The 20,781-nt window shown below is 39.8% G+C and overlaps 1 protein-coding gene across 1 annotated transcript in view; it reads right to left on the reverse strand.

Moving 5' to 3' along the window:
- The window catches only part of TRPC4 (transient receptor potential cation channel subfamily C member 4), a 131,238-nt gene that overhangs the window by 37,917 nt on the left and 72,540 nt on the right, over positions 1-20,781 (reverse strand). The gene's annotated exons all lie outside the window — the stretch shown is intronic.

Genomic DNA, 20,781 nt, shown 5'->3' on the forward strand with positions numbered 1-20,781 from the left:
CTTCATTGGTTGAGTACACAAGGAGTCAACAGACTGTGAAACACATGGACTTCAAAATCTGACTTGAAACTGAAAAGCAACTTCACAAATACTTCTATTATTTAATCAGAAACGCTTGTAGAGAATTCACAGAACATGAGGTAGAAGCTGATATGAAACCAAGGAGCACAACTGAGGTCTGCAAACAAGGAAACTGAATTCCACAGCCATGAACAAACTGTTCTCAGTACGTTCCCTAAAAATCAGGTTTACGTGCTGTAATACTGACAAAACTCTTACAGATGCATTACAAAATGCTTACAATGTGAACTAAGCACTAGCATTCTCCAGTGTTTCACTAACCCTGGTCAGGATACGCATCTATCCTGTGTGATACTTTGTGGTCTGTCTGTTACCATGATGGGATTTTATTTTTTAGAATATGATTCTTAAAACTGAATTTCCACAATGTCCCCAAGAAACAAATTAAGGTTTTGTATTTTTTCATATAGCTTTTCAAAAAAGTATATATCAAGGTTTTATGTCATAATTTTCTTCGATCACTAGCTCCTATTTCTCCATTGTTTTCTTTTATAAAGGTGAGATAGAGTAGCATCACACAAGGGTTGGCATAAAAGGCATAGAATAGAGGCAGCATATGTATCAAAGAGGGCCAAAGTTACATTAAAAAAAAAAAGAATGAAAATAAGCATTTTTCTTCTGTTACTCTGGATGGTTTAATGCTGGCTGTATGCATGGTGCCCAACAAAGCTGATCTATTACTCCACTCCTCAGCTGGGGAGTGGAAAGACAGAAGATACACAGAAAGGCTCATGGGTCAAGATAAGGACAAGGAGAGATCACTCACCAAATACCATCATGGGCAAAACAGACTCAACCTGGAGCAATTAATTTGTTACCCATTAAACCAGAGTACAATAATCAGAAATAAAATCAAATCTTAAAACCAGCATTGTCTCACCCCTTTTTCCCAGGCACAACTTCACTCCCGAATTCTCTGTCTCTACCCCAACATAGTACAGGGAGATGGGAATGGGGGCTGTGGTCAGTTCCTCATGTTGTCTCTGCCACTACTTTCTCCTCACAGGGAGGACTTCTCACACTCTTCCTCTGCTCCATCATGAGGTTCCTCCCATGGGAGACAGTTCTCCACAACTTCCTACAACATGACTCCTTCCCATAGGCTAAAGTTCTTCATGAGCTGCTCCAGCTTGGGTCCCTTCCATGGAGTCAGGTCCTGCCAGTAAACCTGCTCCAGTTTGGACTCCACAGGACCACAGGTCTTGCCAGGAGCTTGATCCAGTGCAGGGTTCCCAGTGGGTCACAGCATCCTTCATGCATCCATGTTAGAGTGTGGAGTCACCAGGGGTGCAGGTGGATCTCTGTTCCACCATGGACTGTCATGGGCAGCAGGGTGACACCCTGCCATACCATGGTCTTCCTCACCAGTTGCAGAGGAGTCTTCTCTGCTCTGGCACTGGAACACCTCCTCCCTCTCCTCTCCACTGACCTGGGTGCAGAGTTGTGTTGCTCACATACTCTCACTCTCTTGTACCCTGTCTGAAACTGTTCCTGTGCACTAACTTCTTTCCTCTTCTTAAATCTGCTATCCCAGAGGCACTATCATCACCAGTGATGTTCAACTTTGGCCAGAAGCATGTCCATCTTGGAGTATCTGGCGCTGAGCACGGGAGAAAGGGGGGAATCTTCTGATAGCATCTCACTTAAGCAGCCCAGCTATCAAAAATCTTGCCATGCAAACCCAATACACTCACACACATATGAGTGTATTACATGTATACAGTGGATTAAATCATTAGCTGAATTCTTAGTAAGGCAATGCAGAAACTTTTTTCTCTAACTACAATTTTTTTTTCACTAAGTAATTTCACACTTTAACTAGATTCAAATGAACCTATTTTGGGATCTTACGTTATTTTGATAATATTTATAACCACAGGAGCCAAGTTCTTTTGGGGATGAATAACAGGTAACTTCTGAAATGGGTTCTAAAATCACTGGGATTACTACTGGTAAAAGATGCTCTTTAGATTGGAATGAAATGAGAGTCAGCATGTATCTTTCTATATATGTCTGTGTCTTGTCAGAATTGATTACCTCAGCCAAATTCAACCTGGTTTACATTAATGAAATGTCAGAGTCTTTAGTGGAGACAAATTTGCCTAACAGACACCAGCAGCGAAGCTGCCTCTGACTGTTGTGAAAGATAAAAAATTTACTCCTGCTGTAAGGATCTTGAAAATAGCCTTAAAGAAGAGCAACAGAGTGTACTCCTCCATCAGGAAAAATGCATTCTCAAGATTTCAGGTCGTCTCTTTCAAGGTACAAATGTATGGAATAATAGTGTATGCAATCAGAGCAGATGGTTTCAAAGTTATGTTTTTGCCAAGTTTATTTTCTCTAAAACATTTTTCAACTTAATTAGCTGGAGTCGGTACAGATTAGTGCTTTGCTTGAGTAGTGAAAAAGTGTGATTCATGGAATAATTCCTCAATAAAATATTTTTCTCTTTTTGCCTCAGAGAGTGCCAGGTCCACGTTTGCTTCCTCCTCTTCATACCTTCCCATTATGTGTCCTCTCACCTAAAGTAATCAGTTCCTAAGTCTTGCCTGTGTCCCCTTTCTAAACACCCTTGCCACCCTCACAGAGTTGGGGACTTATGTGAAGGAAGAGCTCCCAGCAGCTAGCAAAGGCTGGTGACAGATGTAAGGGACCTACTCCTTGCCAAGCATAGCTAAAAGGAAATTAATTTTCCTGTTTGTATTGTACAGAAAATTATGTAAAAGGCAGGAGTTTTTCCAATGTCCAAATACTGGGCTGCCCTGGGACTAGGCAGACCAGAACTGATGCAGAGGTACCTCATGCCATGAGGAGCTCCTTGCTGAATGCACCATCTGGAGGATGCTCCATGATGGGGTGGGCACTGGATTTCTTAACTCTAATCTTAAACAGATTAATATGCAAAACTGTCAGTGTTAATAGAGAAAGCATTTCTGAGCAGGTTTTAAAAAAATGCCTCTTGTCTTCTAATACTCAGATTTTATGGTGTTGAGACTGTGTGGCTAAGGTACAACGTGTCAAGGATGGTGTTCTGAGGCACAGGAAGTTTTTTAGTAAGTGCAGAAAATTCTTAAGTAATAATTTCATGGGAAATTAGCAATCACTTTTCTTCCAAATATGTCTGTGACAAGAGAGTTCTAGCACTGGTTGGATCCTCTGATTACAGAAGAACACTTATATGGACTATACATTTGCTGTGGCTGGAGTCAGAGGGAGTAGCCTTGGTAATGTGCTATAAATTACTTGATTGACACAAAATATGTGAGAAACAACTGATGGTATGGTATGGTATGGTATGGTATGGCATGGCATGGCATGGCATGGCATGGCATGGCATGGCATGGCATGGCATGGCATGGCATGGCATGGCATGGCATGGTAAGGAGCAAGAACATAAAATGCTATGTCTGCACTTAAAGAGCTGACTGCATAGGGAAGCAGTCCTAGTGCCGCAGGCAATCATCTAGAACAGAAAACACAACACAGAGTGTTTATCTACAGATGATATAATGCATTTCTGGATGATATAATGCATTTCTGAGAGGTCCAAACACCCAGTTTCATGCTGGTGTGTTTTTAATGTGACAACACATTGGCAAGGTTGGTTTGAAACAACAAAAATATCTGGCTCTTCACTGAAGACTTTTCTTTATGGTTCTGAGCTTCCTTTGCCATATAACATTAACTATGAAACAATCCAAAGTATTCTTTGGATATTTGGAAAATTAACCTAAATCTCTTGATGAAACTTCTTTTAAAGTTTAATTTATCAATGAACTATATGATGTTATTAATTCTCACAGGTTTGACTACCTCTTTCATTTTTGTGGTGAAGAGATTGTCATCATATGCTGTAAAATATGGTCAGTAGTTATAGCTAAGTTTATTACATTAGCTAAGAATTCAAGGAAGCTTTTGAACAGGAAAAAGTTGTACTCTGATGGAAGAAAAGTGTGCATAGTGGTGAACCCTACAGTCTTGTGCTTCAGTTGCACCCAGAATGCGGGTGGAGGACCAGAGAAAATGAGGAGAAGACATTTTCATGCTTCATAAGTAAATATTTCAGAGCATATGGGAACTGAGGGCAGGGAAATCTTCCTGTCTAAGTGCTGCCCATGTAGCCTGTCTCACAGACATTACTCACAGGTAACAAGCAGTTAAATAGATCAAGTAACTTAATCTGTGAATAATATATTTTATTCTGATTCCAAATTCTTATTGCACTTTTAATTTGTCCACTGAAAACTCCTTCTCTACAGAGAAAAATAAGGAAAAAGTCTTAATGACCAAATTCTCTGGACAATTCACATTTATACTATATACTATAACCATTAGAAACCTTTCTATTATAAAGGAAGAGAAAAAGTGGATGGAAGAAAGACATGCTCCAGCATAGGACAATTCTTGTATAAATGGATGGCATTCCATCTAAGATGACCATGTATTAAATCTAAGTTGACATGTAAATTCCCTGATAAACTTGTAGATTAAAAAAAAAAAATTGAAACTATTTTACACAAGTATTTTGTTACTCGCATAAATAGAAATACACTGTGACATTAATTTGCCAGTTCTGCATTGCCTAAGCCAAAATATTTTCACTGTAGTATAATTTTCTTCCTTACTTGGAGAGATTGGAGGTATTCTTTTACTGTTCTTGAGTATCTTTTATACTGTCAGCATTATGTCATTTGACTTCGACATTGTCTCTACATAATTAGCAATCAGTAAGTTTATATTTTCACATTATGATGACTTCCAATAGCTTCCAGCAGTTTGTAACTACACAAGGGATTTTGCTATGTGATTATTGCCGATTTCACGTCTTTAGCTCCTTCATAGAATCTGCCCATCTGAAAATGTTCTGGTATTCATTCTCTTAGTTGTCATGCTGGGAATTGGCTCTTCCCTGAGACCATTGAAAAACAGAAATTATTCACAGTGCCAGAAAAAATAATCTGGTATAAATAATAACAGAGTCTGATTCTAATGTTATCCAAGCACCTACATAACACAGGATTTAATTTTCACTTCTATTAAATCTGCTCTTTGGTTTAGCTAGAATACATTTCTCAGTCAATGAAATGATGAAGAAATAACAACAGATACTATTAGTATATATGGTCTTTAAATAAATAATACTTTTATAAATAATATATCATATTGAATAAGTTGTCAGCTCCTTGAAGTACCACAGTTTTACCTTCAAGTATATATTTCACTGTATTAGGAAATACAAAAAAATATAAAAAAACCTCCACTTGTAACAAGGTGCTCATTTTTACATTTACAAAAGCAGTCTAACAAACTCTGAGGTCCAAATTAAATTCTCATTCTGACATCAATAGGTGGTTGAGTACGTTATATAAAAAAGGATGTAATTTTTCATCTAGAAATGAAAGCCGTCAAAGAAAAGTTATTTCCTTTTGGACATAGACAAGTGAGTTATGCTGTAGCACAAAGAACTATCTCTAATAACATTCTCTAACAGATGAATGTTAAAGACTATTTTTGAGGAGGAAACAGCCAAAAACATTTATCATAAACTTTCTTATTAATACTTTTTGAAGCCATGGCTATATTCTCTGTTGTGCTGTGCTGTACTGTATAGACACACTGGTAGGGAAGGTTTGCTCTGAAGTCTGCTGCCTTGTCACACACACCTCTCAATGATTGTGCTCCCATTTGACAAGACTTAAGCTCGAGTGCTTTTTCTGTCTCTAGAATACTTTACTTTACATATTTTACAAATTTTCATGGATATTTAATGAAAACCTAAGTTTTTCTATTTAGTTTAAATTCAAATTCACATGTCAGTATTTCCTACCTATTGGTTATGAAAAGCATCACACTAATGACAGATTCTAGCCCCAATCTCACTAAGAAGATTCCTAAATTTGATAAATTGATTCTCCCTTTAGAGATGTCACTGAATGTTCTTTTCTATATCTTCCCCAAAAGGCTGTATTTGAGAATTTCAGCACTTACTCTGTGAGGACTGCTTCATTACGACAAACAACATTTAATTGCAATTTAAACGATTTAATGTTATTGACTAGATCAGCTCTACACTTTCCTTTCCAAAAGCTAGGGACTATGTTCTGGGTTCCTTTGGGTACAGTTATACTGAGAGTTTTCTGCCTCAGGCCAGAAACCCTGATTCCTGCACCAAATCCTACGAATCTTCTCAGGTCCATCCCTTCTAAATTTTGTGTCAGCTGGAGCAGACCATCACAATAATCATGATTCGTGTTGGATTAAAACCACTGGTCAACTTTTACTCAAGTCTATCTGCATCTGTGTCCTTAAGGGGACCAGTGAGCTCACTCAGTGTCATGGTTTAACCCCCAGATGGCAACAAAATACCACAGAGCTGCTCACTCACTCCATTTCTCTGGGGTGGGGTAGGGAGGAAAATTGGAAAAAGATAAAAAACATGGGTTGAAGTAAAACAGTTGAATAACTGAATTAAAGAAATATAAAACAACAATAATAATAATGCTAAAGAAAAAGAGAGAGAGGAATAAAACCCAAGAGAGAGGTGATGCATAATGTGGTTGCCCACCCACAGCTGAGTGCTGCCCAGCCCATCCTGGAGCAGCGATTGGCCCCACCCCTAACCAGCCTCCCCCAGTTTATATACTGGGCGTGACATTCTAAGGTATGGAACATTCCTTTGGCCAGTTTGGGCTACCTGTCCTGGCCATGCCCCTTCCAGCCTCTCATCCACCTGCCCACTGGCAGAGCATGGGACACTGAGATGTCCTTGGCTGAGTGTCCTGAGCACTGCTCAGGAACAAAAGAAACATCAGCATGTTATCAGCCTTATACTCAAACTAAATCCAAAACCAGACCACACCACCTTATATACAATCAGGGCAACTTGAGTCACATCAGATCCCTATAGCAGAGCAGATTCACAGCACAGATGCCTTCATCATAAAATTCAGAGTTTACATTCCACTCACCAAGAATAGAATACAATTCCAGAGGTTTTTATTTTAATTATTATATTGTGTAACTTCAAATAGGAGGAAGAAGGAAACAAAATAAAAGCAAAAGAGAAAGGTAAAATTTGAAATGCTTTGGTAAGGATTAATGACATCGCAGCTTTGAGTATTTTAAATTTCTCATTTGCTGCATCAACACAAGCAGAACCTCTTATTTTGATTCATTACTCCACAGTAAAATGAATCAGTACAGAAAAAACCTATTAAATATCTATTAAATAAGTCAGGACTTATCTATAATTGCAGTGATTCTGATTAATTACTTAGGAAAGGCAATGACAACTGAAACTAGAATGTAGTTGTTAGGAACCAGCTGTGCATAAATAGCTTTGTTAGACTTCCCAGTGGTAAGGGAAAATGAATCAGTTATTGGGCTTTGGGATGATTGTTTAAAATAGCTCAAAACTTCAGAATTGTGATGTTTGTATAATACTTCTAGCTCCCACTCTGGGCAAGTGTATAATACTTCTAGCTCCCACTCTGGGCAAGTGTTAGAACCACCATAATTCGAGACATTTTTGTAGGGAAAAACGAGTACAGAAGCCCTGAATGTATCTGAAGACAAAATAAAATAGGAACTTACTTCTGTTATACTGGATCCCTGTTTTTGCACACCTAACTGGTGCATTTCCACACCCCATATGTTTCCATAGCAAACAAAAAATAAAGTCCTGCATTTGGGACAGAACAACCCTGTGCAACAGCGCAAGCTAGAATTCATGGTCTAGGGAGTAACTTTGCAGAAAACACCTGGGAACGCCAGTAGGCAAGAAGATAAATATGACTGGGCACGTATTTGCTTAAGTCTCTGTCATTTCAATCTATTACTCCCAAGGCACTCTTCATATACCTCTGTATATTTCCTGTCTCTACCAATAGTTTCCACAAAATGCAGTACCTCACAAGAGAATAGAAATAGTGGCTGATCATTCTGTCAGTATTCATACTAACACTGGATAAATTGAGACTATAAACACGTTTTGTTTATAATCTCAGAAGTTCAGGTTCATTTTACAAGACCAAAATCAATATGTATTCTAAAATACTTAATATAGTAACACAGGGAATGTATAAAAAAACCCACACATCTGAACCAGTGAGAAATTAGCAATTAAAGCTCCTTTCCAGCCCAAATAATTCTATGACTACTTTTCTTCATTCAAGTTGGTTTTGTGTCCTGTATTGGTAAGGCCTGCAAGCATTAGCTGGTCAGCCAGAAGGGGTTAGGATGCAAGTTAGTTATAGTTCCATTGTGTGATAGAACCAGTGAGCCCCCTCACATCCAGAATATTCTACCATTCTGTCTACTTTTGTAGCTGCCATATTGCCAGAAGGAAAAGTTACAAATTAATAAATCAACCTTTCAAAATTCATAAGGGACCTGCAAATATGTTGAAAGCAACTAAAGCACAGAAAACAGTGAGAGTTTAATTGGAGAAAAATTAGCTAAGAAAAGCTTTGATTGAGGGATGGGTAGGAAAGCAACCAGAACAGCTAGATTCTTCCTCTGGGCATTGCCTGCTCATGTGAGAATTTCTGTTGGCATCACTGGAGACCACCCTGTTCATTCGCTCAGCTTGTTGCAGAGGCCAAAACAAGATAGAGAGAAATTCTTAGTCCCACTTTCCTTTTTTGACTGGCCTTTCAGACTGCAGTAGGAAATTGAGTTATTTGAAAGAAAACCTCAATGCAAAAATTTTAATGCCTTCTTTTCTTAATTTTCAGGTTCTTTGTTTCTGTGAAGAGAAACCCTGGATCAGTGATATTTTAATTAGTGTCACTGTTTAATGTTTTCTGTAAAAACAGTGGTAATCACGTCCCATTAGCACCAGGCAAATTTAGATTTTACTCTGTTAGTTTAGCTTTTTGAGTTGCCATCCTGCATCCTTATGTCAAAAATGGATATTAAGCATAACTGTTCGTGACTCCATGCTTATACTGTTCTAGCCAAGAGATAAGAGAGTTGAACTCCAAGGTTTCCCAGTTTCTTTAGAAGTGACTATGATGTGAAGCTTGTGTGGAACTGAAGAGGCCAAAATCCTCCAAAATCAGTGGGAATCCAGTTCCTGGAAAGCATAACACTCATTTGAAGGCTGATGGAATACAAAATTAGAGAGATAAGGAAAAACAAAAACACAGACTGATTTCAAAGGCATTCAAGCTAAATAAAGCAATAAATAGCATATTTTTCTGTTGAAAGTTCTCGATGTATAGATCTGGCTTTGCAGTTTCATAAATACTTAGGAACAGAATGTATGTAGTCACTTAATCTGCTTTTCTTTCTCTTCAAATACTTTAATGCTTTTTATCTTTAGGTTCGTCTTGTTTAACTTGGTTCTGTTTTTATCTAGGAATGTTGAGGGCTGAGAAATCAGATTAATCACCCAGTTTCTGCACAAAGACTAAACTGAAATGATAAGTCTTTGGCAAGGATGCTCAGTGAGCATTATTCTGGGACCATTTTCAGGAGAAATGCATGTGAGTCTCTAACAGATGCATCAGTTTTATCAGTCAAGTGCAGCCATGTGCAGCTTCTGCAGTTTAAACACAGAATATCAATCTCGGAAGATATTTCAGCAGAGTATAATTGCTTGTTGCAAAGTCTTTTTTCCAAAAGCTCTTTTACATCTAAGAATAGGTTGTGGTTGAAGAAAATTACCTTCTTTTCTGAAGAGAGCTAAGAAATACTGTGCTTTCATGTAATGGGAAGATACCTACTACAGCCATTAATGAAAATCTGTGTATCCAGCATCTCCAGCCTGGATGAATAACTACAGTCCTTGGATAGTTCTTTCATCTTATGAAGCTCTGCAATTTGTGGCAAAGCATTAGAGTTTTGTATCTCAAGTAAAAACCTGGAGTTACTCTCACTGTTGTTATAAAGATGTCTGAACACTGCCGCTTTCTTTCATGCTGAAGAACCAGAGTGATGAAGGAATCAACGAAGAGCCCATTTTGATTGAGAATTACATGAGCATCACTTTTAAGGATGTTCAGGCCTCATCTGCACTAAAGAAATCAGTGACTGAGTATTCGACCCTAGTCATCCCCACTACCTGTTGTCTCTTCCCTGGTTCCATTTTTTATTTCTCCAGACAGGTCTGTGCAAGGCAAATCTACAACTTTTTGAAGTCTGCACACAAATCCCTTAGCATCACTCAGTCGTCCGGTCAGGCTATGGTCTGCTTGCATTTAGCAGTACAGACAACCTTTCAAAGACCAGCTCCTCACTCAATATTTCACCGATTTACATTATACATTTCAGTGTTAGACTGGTGTTTCTAGAACTTATTGCATGCTTCTACTAACTGGATGACTCAGGGGATGTTTTTTTCTGACCAGATTCTATAGCGTTCTCTTATGGACACAAGGCATAATACATTGGCTTGTACTACCAGGTAAAGGAATATATTTTCTTTTAAAGTTTGGAAGAAAATGACCATTTTTTAAAAGCTACAGGTGGAAGAAACATATGTGCAAGGATATAAACAAAGGTTGTTTCAGTCCCTGAAGGTTTGAGGCTACATTTTTCCTTGACAAATCAAAGGCAATTTGTTCACTGTCAGAGAAATATACTTCATAGGCTGTTTTCACTGCCTGTATGTAGCCTGTGCTCCAGCAAAAAGCATATAGTCAACTAAATTATATTGTAATTGTGTAGGGAAACAGCAGCAGCACTGTCTAAGATTTTAATGGGACCTCCTTTAGTGCTTCATACTAGAACTTCAAAGATAATCCAACATTAGTGTTTTTCTCTGGGGACTTTTGGAAACTCCAACCAGGGATCTGACACTCAAACCCCTTAATTCTCTAACCATGACAGCTCACAATGGTAAAAACTCACCTCCTTTTTGGAAAAGACTCGATGGCAGATGTATTATCACTACTGCTTTGGGAAAATGTTTTTCTTTCTCTAAAATACTGAGTTTGCTAAACCACAGCTTTTCCATGGAAACTGGGGGGGAATAGAAGTCAAAGGGCCCAAGGAGAGAATAATATTTATGTTCCTATTGGCAGAGTATTTATATTGGCAGTGTCACTATGGGTCAATTTACATTGATTGCATTTGTGAAGGCAGGAAAGCAGTAAGGAAAGGAACTTCTTTTCCTTCATTTTCTTTTTGAAAATGATGTATTAATAATTTTCACCTAAAATTTTTGAAGTGAATCATCGTATCTATTGAAAAGTTGGTATAAGAAGAATAGTATAAATTTGCTAAATAGTTCATTGTTTAATTATGTTCTTGGTTTTGTTACTTTTTTTTTTCTAATATAAGTATTTATGTTTTGTTCCTGTGGAAAGAATATCTGTAAACTGAACACTGACATTCTATCTTCCGATGCAATAAATAATTTTACAGTGATCCACCCTTTTCCATCCTCAATCACTTGAAAATTCATATTGCTTGATTACTTTGAACTAATTGAGTTATTTGGGAAGTTAAATATTCCTGGAGTACTGCTGCAATATTAATAAGAACAAAAATACCATTTCTGTACCCTTAAAATCTATTTAGATTCTTTCTTCATGCTTTCAGCAGAGATGGCAGGCTATATACTGGCAAACACATATGAGAAAGACTAAGGTGGCCAAATTCCTGAATACCACAGGAGAAGAGAGGCGAGTATGTGTCATCCTCTGTACACTTGATGACAGAGATTTCCAAGCACACTGGGAACAGTGAGGCTGTCTCCCCAGTTCCTGTCATCAGATCACAGAAAACCCAGTCTAGAAGGGGCCTCAAAGAGGAGTGAATTCCTTCTTTTGCTTTGCCTGCATGGGTGGCTTCTGCTTTATTTATTAAACTGCCTTTGTTTAAATAACCAATGAGTTTTCTCAATTTTACTCTTCCGATTCTCTCTCCCACACCACTGGGAGAGAGTGAACAAGCAGTTGTGTGGTGCTTGCTTGTCAGATGGGGTGAAACCACAACAGGTATGTTTACTCCAGCTGAACGTTGCACCAGAAAAGCAAGACAAGCCCAAACCAATAAAGCCTTAAGTGTTTACAAAATGTTGTTTAACCATCACTCGTGCACTGTGATTTGCACATCATACCTGGAAAGATCAGTCTGAAAAGAAAAAGTGCTTCTCTTGCCAGGCTACTTTTGCCAAGGTTTAGTACAGAACAAAGGGTTTTTTCATAGCCAGGTTAGGAAGACATAACCTTAATTTACTATGAAAATTATTATTTCTCCTCATTTAAGTGTTATTATGCTACTTACCTGTAATGTGATTTGACTAATACAGTTTTATTGAGAATAGGGCCACATGCAGTGAAAGATTGTATTTTTTCAGTGTATGTAAAAGCTTTATCCTTTATTTCAGGATTTTGACTGATTTTGAATAAATTCACTAGAGGTTTCAGCTTTGGAAATAATGATGAAATGTCTTAACACAAGTACAACCTTTCAGGCTGTCATAACTCTAACAGTTCTCTCTTGCAAAACTTTCCATTCAATTTTCAGAATCTTTATGTAAAATAGGATTTTTCCCTCAGACCAAAACTCTGAAATGTAGCTTTGCATCATGCTTGCTTTTCCAGGCAGACCCTGAGATCACAAACTTCACTAGAAGGGATTCCTGTGAACAAGTTCATAATTTCAGCTTAAGGGCCTTTTCTGGGTCTCAGAGAAACAGAATATCAAGACTTAAAAAAAATAGCCACTGCTAGTTACCTTCCAGAAATTATATGCTATTCTTTTTAGCCTGTATAACACATCTAGTTGTCCCATATCACCTTTAAAATAATTGTAAGCAACGTTGGTAGTGAAAAAAAAAATTATTCTTGGATGGCCTGAGTTGCCTGGAAATGTCTGTCTCTTCCCATCAACATTGAAGGAACCCAAGGCTGGGCTGCTGACATAGGTACCAGAGTTAAATACCTGAGGTTATGTGGAATGGGTCAGGAATTCACAGCACAAGCACACTACAGGAATGGCTATTTCTAGTTTCTTTCTCTGTGCTATTAAGAAGGCAAAAACAAATGCTTGAACTAATTTTATTAACAATGTGTCAAACCTTTTTAACATGCTATTACACTTTCAGTTTTCTTAATGCGAAAAGCCATGTAACCAAGTCATGTCTTTTTGTGAACTGTAACAGACTTGCTAATAAAGCCCTCAAGGCCAGCTATTTAGAACAACCTCTAATTTAAACAACTGCATTACCCTGATAATTAAACATTATTGTCTTTTATGCATAACAGGCAGAGTAAAACATGTCCTCTTCATCTACCTAAAAACTAACATGCCAGACCTTCTACTTGACCAACAGAGCATAGGCTTTTTGCACTTTGTAGAACTTCAGTAAATTCTACTTTCTGAAGATCTGCATTGGTCTTTTTCTCCCACAGATGTTAAAGACCCTTACATTTATTTAATGCTACTCAGGAATTAAACCCTCAAAGAATAAAATCCATTATTTGACATAGTAAGGAACATGGGAGATGATGTTCAGCTCTTAGATTTCTTTTTTCTCTTATTCATGCGTATTCACCTTGACTTTTCCTGTTCTCCGAAACATTCTGCAAAATCCTTCCTTATGAAGTCCTTGCAAGTTTGCAAGTGCTCACCAGCAAGTGGGACTATTCTCTCCATAATAAGAGTTTTCAATTTCTTGAAATCTTTTCTTAAAATGCCTTATTTTTGTAAAATATCTCAAGAACCAACATATTTCAACCCTGAAGAATATGATCCTATTATTTATAGAACAAAGCCAACTGTCTCTGCAAGGAGGACTTGTTGATAGATTCGTGTAAACATTTTCCTTCCTCTTTGAAAAATATCCTAGAAGTTCAAATGCCAGCACTCAAAATTGAACCCTATATGACTTTCAAAATCCAAGTTCCACTTTATCAAGCTGCTGCCATATTAAACATCTCTCCTAATTTTTCTACTTTAGTTCCTGGAGTTGGAAAGTTTAGAAAGTAATATTCTCTGCTCAACTGATTACATATAGACCTGATCTCTTTGGAGGCACAAGAGTGGGTTTATATAACAAGCATTTGTTTTTCTCATAAACTTTTTGTTTGATAATGGGTGCACATATTGATGGAGCCAATGGATGAAGGCACTGTTTTCTATTTCAGTCTTGATAGCTAAGGCTTACAAGGCTTAAATCAAGGAGGGGGTAAGGAAGGAAGTGAGGATTTCTCTGTGAACATCTGGAGGAAAAAAGAGAAGATAGATTAAAAGAATGAACAGACAGGCCCACAGCCAAAGTTTGCTTTGGTTGTCTTGTTTTATTGTTCAATAAACACTCAATGGAAAGAGCCATTTTTGCCATTGAGCAAGAGTGGAAAAAATTGGACTGCGACAGCATGCAGAAACTTCAGTGTCAAATTGTTCAAAAGTGCCTCAGTTTAGAAGTTGCTCTTATTTCAGGCAGTTAAATCTAGCACAGGCATGGATTAGTTAGTTTGTGGACAGAAGGACAGAATGCTTTGTGGCGTGGTCCTAAATCTATCCAAGTTTGTAGGGAAGCTTGCAGGTACATTAGCAGGGACACCTTTAAACCAACTTCTACTGCTGCCAGTCCCAACAGAAGGGCTGTGCTCTGCTGGCTAGGGGTTTTCACTACTGATTTTTCCTGTTTCAGGCAGATATCCCAGCAACATTTCTTATAATGAAGATGCAGAAAAGGAATTGAAATGATAGATTTCCATTGTACTTCATTAACAGAAAGTTTCCTCTTTGAGTTAATTACTTCAATCAAGAGTTTGAAATAAGAAGATGCTGATCTTAGTTCATGAATAGTTTAACTAGAACTGTGATGAGAGAGTTGTAACCTGTGTGTAGCATGTAGCATTTAAAGGTTAGTGATGCCTTCTGAGACATCAATTACTTACTGCTGAAATTAATTTCCCTTTACGTGGGCTTGGAGCCTCCAGAATTCAAAGTCTCTTTTAACACATGGAAATTGCAGTTGATGTAGTAAATTGTCTAACTTGCTTCTACATTTTCAATGCCTAGTGAAGTAATTCTTCTAAACGAAGCACAGTGTTCCCTCACTCAGCCACAGAAGCAGGGAGACATGTCTCTGGAATGAACTTAGGTACCTTATCTTGAACAGACAGGATCACCCTCTGTGCATACCTCTGTCTATTGACTGTATAAGGTATTTGTTCACATACTCTAGGAAAATTGTTTCACCACAACGAAATGCTGTATTAAGCAGATGTTCCTTGTGATTTAAGAACATTTTTTCCTAGCAGCAATAAGTACGCCTTCCACAGGGACACCTACACTTCATTTAGTCCTGCTTGACTAATTGATTTTCTTCTGTAAGAAGGTGACCTGAATGAGGGAAGGCCATTGATATTGGCCACCTGGACTTTAGTAAAGCCTGTGACACCATTTCCCACAGCATTCCTCCTGGAGAAATTGGAAGGTCATGACCTGGATGGGAATACCCTTCATGGCTTATAAAGCTGTTCAGATGACTGGGCCCAGAGAATGGTGGTGAATTGAACTGCATCCAGTTGTTAGCTGGTCACTAGTGGTGATCCCAGTGCTCAGTGTTGGGGCCAGTCCTGTTTGATATGTTTATCAATGATCTGGATGAGGGTATAAACTGCACCCTCAGTCAGTTTGCAGAGGATGCCAAGCTGGGAAAGTGTTGTACTGCTAGAGAAAAGGAAGGTTCTACAGAGGGATCTGTAAAGGTTGGATCTATGGGTTGAAGCCAATGGTATGAGGTTCAACAAGGCCAATTACCAGGTCTTGCACACGTGTCATAACAACACCAGGTAGCACTGCATGCTGGGGACAGAGTGGTTGGGAAACTTCCCAGTGGAAAAGGATCTCAGGGTGCTGGTCAAGAGCAGTTGAACATGAGTCAGAGTGTCCCCAGGTGGCCAAGAAAGCCCTGGCCTGTTTCAGCAGTAGGGTGGCCAGCAGGACCAGGGCAGTGATTGTCCCCCGTATTCAACACCGATGAGCCCTCAAATCCTGTGCTCAGTTTTGGGCCCCTCACTATAAGAAGGACATTGAGATGCTGGAGCATGCCCAGAAAAGGGCAATGGAGCAGGAGAAGGGTCGGGAGCACAAGTCTGATGAGGAGTGGCTGAGGGAAATGGGGTTGTTTAGCCTGGAGAGAGGAGGTTGTGGTGAGGTGGGGTCAGTCTCTTCTTCCAAGTAATGAGTGATAGAATGAGAGGGAATGAACTCAAGTTGCACTGGGGAGGTTTAGATTGGATGTTGGGAAAAATTTCTTCAACGAAGGGGTAATCAAGAACTGGAACAAGATGCCCAGGGAAATGGTTGAGTCACCATCCCTGGAAGTATTTAAAAGACATGTATATGTGACATCGAGGACATAGTTTAGTGGTGGACTCAGTAGTGCTGGGTTATCGCTGGAATTAAAGTTTTTTTCCAACTGAAAGGATTCTATAACCAAGTAGAAGACTTTGTATTTGTAGCAGATAATCTACTTAATCTACTCATCTAATTCATACTATTTAATAATTTGTGGACTTTCTATCTATAAACACGGAGACTTTTACATGATTTACAAAGCAAACATATGACCTGGTTTAGAGTACCTGACTCTTGCAGGGAAAAATGTTTATCAATTTTTTTGGGCACTATAGCTGAGAGTCTGCAGAAATGGGTCTTCTGGAGACATGGACTTAAACGTGTATATATCACTCCTCTCACTTATGCAATTCATAGACTAAACATATCTTCCTTTGGTGTCAAAAACGTCCAAACATTATCAGAGTCTGGATTTTGTGAAGTTTTGTTATTTTTTATGTGGAGACTTCTCAGTGCACCTTTGCAGCCTTTTGACAAATATTCGTATACACAGTGACTTGCTACACATGGCTGCTCTGTTTCTGCTTATGTTTCAGGTGTGGGTTAATTTTAAACACAGAACAATTCCTAATATGTTGTTTTTCCAAAGTCATTCCTGCTTACAGAGTCAGTAATTCATGGTTGCCCATCTAAAAGACTTTGAATGAGAAATTAATTATAATTAAACGTTAAAAACATTACTAAGAACATAGCAACTTTTCAGTAATTTGAAATTATTTTCTCTAGGAATTGTTAAAATAGTTTTGAAAATCAACAATTCTTGCTTTCTATCATGCCTGTACTGGTTTTTGTAATAACAGGATATGGATGATATGAGCTACAAGAATTTAATTGGTAAACACGTTAAAATCCAAGTGGATTTAGAACTAACTGTAGATAAACAAAATCCTTTATTTCATTGAAATTAAGTGTTTAGACACTGACATGAAATAACAGATTTGAAATGATTAGGCAAGTTTTCATTGAAAATGTCACTGATTTTTTACATTATTTTGAAACATTTTCATTTCACTGAGTCTGTATTTTGCATAGAATACTAGGAAGAACTGATGATTCCTTTTCAAAAAGTCCTCTTTTGAGCAGAAGCAAACAGATGGTTTTTATTATCAAAACCAAACAATATTTTATTTTCAGCAATACTTTCCTAGAAAACACGAATTGATCCATGAAATCTGAATATCATACTATCGTATTTAACTCTAACTTAGTTTGAAGCTGATTTCCCTGAAATGTTTTCCCTGAAATTCTTTCTAATAAGGCCTGTACTCTTGTTAATTCTTTAAATACATCCAATTGTTAAGCCCACTCCCTTTTTCACCGTGCCCTTTGCTAGCACATATTCCACAGCTGCTCACAACTCAGAAAAACAGGTCTTGCACCTGGGAAGAGAGAGCATCCAGAGGTTCAGCTAAACATATTTGAGAGAGCTTTAGTAGTTAAGCAGCTGCACATCTAGTAAACAGGGAGAGAAATTAAAATTTGGAATTTTTTTTTTTAAAAACCTTTTTAAAAAGTTAATTCAGGACCAGAAAAACATCAGAAAACTTAGTTCTGGTTTCTTTAGATAAGTCTTAACATGACACATAACACTGGGTGGAGCTAGATAAACTACACATTGACTTTGGGTTTTTAAAGATAAAAGCAGAAAAAACCTTATTAATATCTTTCCAGACTGCTAATTATAAATGTACAGAATTTAACCTGTTTACAGTAATTTCACGACCATAAGGTTCACCGGACTATAAGGTGCACACCCCGGGAGCCGGCAAAATTCGCAACTTTGTAGATCATATAAGGCGCACCGGACTATAAGGCACACTTTTTTTTTTTTTTTGCAGTGAGGATCCATGCCACACTCAACAAAGTAACGAAGTAGTAACGCCTCCCTGCCAGCGCTGCTCCTGGCGCTTGGAGCCACCCCCCCGCCTCCCTGCCTGCGCTTGGGGCCACCCCCTGCCTCTCTGCCAGCACTGCTCCAGCCCCTGCCTCTCTGCCAGCATTGCTCTCGCCCCCCACCTCTCTGCCAGTGCTACTCTCGACCCCTGCCTCCCTGCTAGCACTGCTCTCGCCCCCTGCCTCCCTGCCTGTGCTGCTCTCACCCCCGCCTCTCTGCTAGTGCTGCTCCAGCTGCCATGCTGTTCCCCCTCGCGGCTCTGTGGTGCTGCCGTGCTCTTCCTCCTCGCGGCTCGGCGGAGCCGCCATGCTGTTCCCTCGCTCGGCTCGGCGCTCCTGCCGTGCCATTCGCCATCGCGGTTCTGTTGTGCCACCATGCTGTTCCCCTTCCTGGCTCTGCTGTGCCGCCTGTCCGTTGCTCGGCTCGGCACTCCCACCATGCCGCCTGTCCCCCGTGGCTCAGCACTGCCACTGTGCCATTCCCCCTCATGGTTCTGTGGTACCACCATGCTGTTCCCCCTCGCAGCTCCCCAGTGCCATGTTGCCGCCTCCCCCTTGCGGCACAGGGCTCCCGCGGCGCCAGGGCTGCAGCGGCTCGAGGGGGCCGTGGCCCGCGGTGGCTCGCGGCGGCTCGCAGCGGCTTGGAGCACCCGGGGCTCGTGGTGGCTCGCAGCGGTTCGCGGTGGCTTGTGGCGGCTCGGGGTGCCCGGGGCTTGCAGTGACTGGGAGCGTCCTCGGCTCACGGCAGCTCGGAGCACCTGGGGCTCATGGCAGGTTGCGGTGGCTCGGAGTGCCCACAGATCATGGTTTCTGCGGCAGCCCGCTCGCTCCCTCCCTCCCCACACTGCCCCAGCGCTTCGGGTGCCCTGTGCCACGCTGGGGGCCCCGCGCCCCCCCCGGGCTTTTCCCCCTTGCCAGTGCAGTCCCGATGCCAGTGGGCTCACGCCGCGCCGCCGCTGCCCCGATGCCGCCGGCTTTCCCCCTCGCCCAGGCTGCGTTGCCACCGCCAGATTTCCCCCCGTGCCAGCGCTGCCCTGATGCCGCTGCTGGGCGGGGTCTGCTCGACTCAGGACTGTTGTGGGCTCGCACTTCCGGGTTGGCAAGTTTCACAACTTTGTCCATTATATAAGGTGCACAGGACTACAAGGCACACTTCTGGGCTCGGGGGAAAATTTTTAGTCAAAAGGGTGCGCCTTATAGTCGTGAAATTACTGTACATCCTATTTACAGTATGAGGTATTCCAAATTTACCAGCGATTGTATATTTGTTGAGGGAGAGAAAGATAATCAGCATAATCTAAGAATGGGATAGATTAAAAAAAAGAAAAAATAAACCCTACCCAAATCAGCCAGTGTTCATTCATTTGAGAAAAGAAAGCGAAAAGCTCAACAGTTACACACTTAAAAATTCCTATTTCTTCTGTGTTGATATGAGAATGTCTAATAACAAAGCAAAATGAGACAGTACTACCAGTAATTATAACCTCATCCTGTTACTCTATTTTATCTTATACAGCTATAGTTTAAATGTAATGGGACATTTAGCATGAGGCAAAAAATGAAACAGAGCTATAAATGACTAGTATAAGTATTTAAACTGCACTAATGAAGCTTACTGTGAAACCAGATGATATTGCTTCAGCCTATTAATCTCCTCTTTTTTATTTCACATGTAAGGGAAAATTAGTAAGCATTGCAGTAAGCACTTTTCCACATTTTTGTAGTTATGTGCTTAATGCCTAAACGGAACCAAAGCTAAACCAAAGCTAACTGAAGAGTGAGAGAGACGGGTTTCTTGCTGTGATACCTCTGTTAAAAACTCTGGATATATAGGACAAGAAAACACACATTTTTCAATGAGTGGAAAAGATGGCTATCTACTAATCAATAAAGAGAGCTACTATTCTTTTCTACTGAATTACATTGCTGCAGCAGAGATTTGCAATTAACTTGAACTCAGCTTTCCTTGTGAAGCACATACAGGCTTTGGGATTTGCCTTCTCCATTCTTATGGGGAGCTGCAGTTAATTCAGATAACATTTTCATTTGGTTTAGAAACCAGGGAAACTTACTTCTCACTGCTCATTGTGTTCTTAGAATCTACCACAATGAACTTCTGGCAGCCTTCATAAAACCAAACTCTCCCTTACTTGAGACAATATTAAACACCATGTCATTGGACAACAAAATGTCTGTGCCCAGTGCAGGGTGGCTGTGTGACTTCAGGAAACCTCTCTTGTTTGCTGCTGGTTGTAGCCCAGGCAACAGTAGGTGTCAGAAGCAGGTACCACAAGCTTCAGCAACATCTTTGCTTACAGCAAAAAAGCACCAGTGGTGCAAAATGAACAGAAAAAAACCAGCACCTTGGATCTTCTGTCCCATGAGCTATGCTACAAAATCCCACATACTCTGGCAGATACTCTTCTGGCTCTGCCCCATCTCTGAACAGATATTATTCACAGTCTCTTCAGACATTACCCT

Source organism: Catharus ustulatus, chromosome 2, assembly GCF_009819885.2.
Source record: "Catharus ustulatus isolate bCatUst1 chromosome 2, bCatUst1.pri.v2, whole genome shotgun sequence".
NCBI classification, from domain to species: domain Eukaryota; kingdom Metazoa; phylum Chordata; class Aves; order Passeriformes; family Turdidae; genus Catharus; species Catharus ustulatus.